The sequence below is a fragment of the Psammomys obesus genome, unplaced genomic scaffold, assembly GCF_907164565.1.
Source record: "Psammomys obesus unplaced genomic scaffold, mPsaObe1.curated_primary_1811, whole genome shotgun sequence".
Classification (NCBI taxonomy): Eukaryota; Metazoa; Chordata; class Mammalia; order Rodentia; family Muridae; genus Psammomys; species Psammomys obesus.
In genome coordinates this window covers 14,142,276-14,143,471 of record NW_026596057.1, presented here as the reverse complement: position 1 = coordinate 14,143,471, position 1,196 = coordinate 14,142,276, and positions in this window count along the sequence as shown.

Here is a 1,196-nt window from a genome sequence, read left to right as displayed (position 1 = left end):
ATCTTAGAGGAATGCTGCTGGTATGACTGGCCCCTGTCACTGTGTTGTTTTTTGTTTTGTTTTGTTTTTTGTTTTTGTTTGTTTGGTTTTGTTTTGTTTTTAACTGTGTTTGAGGCATAGAACCAAGGTCATCAGGCCTGCCTAGCAAGCACTCTCACCTGCTGAGCCAGCACCCAGCCCGAGCTTTCTGTGTTAGCACGTAGGGTTCTTAGAGTGAATGCCTAACAAATGCCTTTATGAGTGAATTTCCCCATATTCATCAGTTGATCCTTTTTTTAAAAGTGACTTGTGACTTTTTTTTTTTTTTTAACAGAACTCTGTTCCAGTGTTATGAATAGCTCTCAGGCCAGCCAAGAATTCTTTCTTTCTTTCTTTTTCTTTTTCTTTTTTGTAGCAAGATCTACAGATCTGATGTTGATGAAATATTTGCTCTTAAAAATTAAAAAAAAAAACTGCTTAATTTTTTTTTTTTTAAATCAAGGAAATGAACTCTAATTAAGAAAAGATTTTGGAAATAGGTGGTGGTGGCACACGCCTTTAATCCCAGCACTCGGGAGGCAGAGGCAGATGGAACTCTGAGTTCGAGGCCAGCCTGGTCTAGAGCGAGTCCCAGGACAGCAGGGCTACACAGAGAAACCCTGTCTCGAAAACCAAAAAGAAAACAAAACAAAAATGAAAAAAAAAAAAAAAGAAGAAAGAAAAGATTTTGAAAAACAGAAAGAGGGGAAGGAGAAAGGGAGACTTTCCCGCCCAGCAGTCATTTCCAGACTAACATTTCCCCTTAGACTAACGGGGAAAGAGGTACACACGCTTTGGTATTCAGGACACCAGTCTGAGGGCTCCAGGATGGTTTCTGGTCTCAGGTCTCCTTCAGTTTTAACACCCCGAGGCTCCTCTTGATGTAACTGAGTGTGAAGGGACGGAACCTATAGTAGCTCTGATATTCCCAAGATGCTCCAATTAGTCATCTCTGCTCCTGCGATTACCCTGAAGAGCTGCCGCCTGACTCCAGGGTTATTGCCTGGGTTATACGTCACTTCTGCCAGACATGGAAAGCTATCGAAGAAAGCTTTAAGAGGCCTGCTGTTCGCAAGCGGCAAGTCTCCCTCTCGCTCCTTTCAGCAACCGCTCCTTTATTCCCCTCGCCAGCCCCACAACAACCATGGAGGCCACTTAGCGACAAAGGGATGCAACCA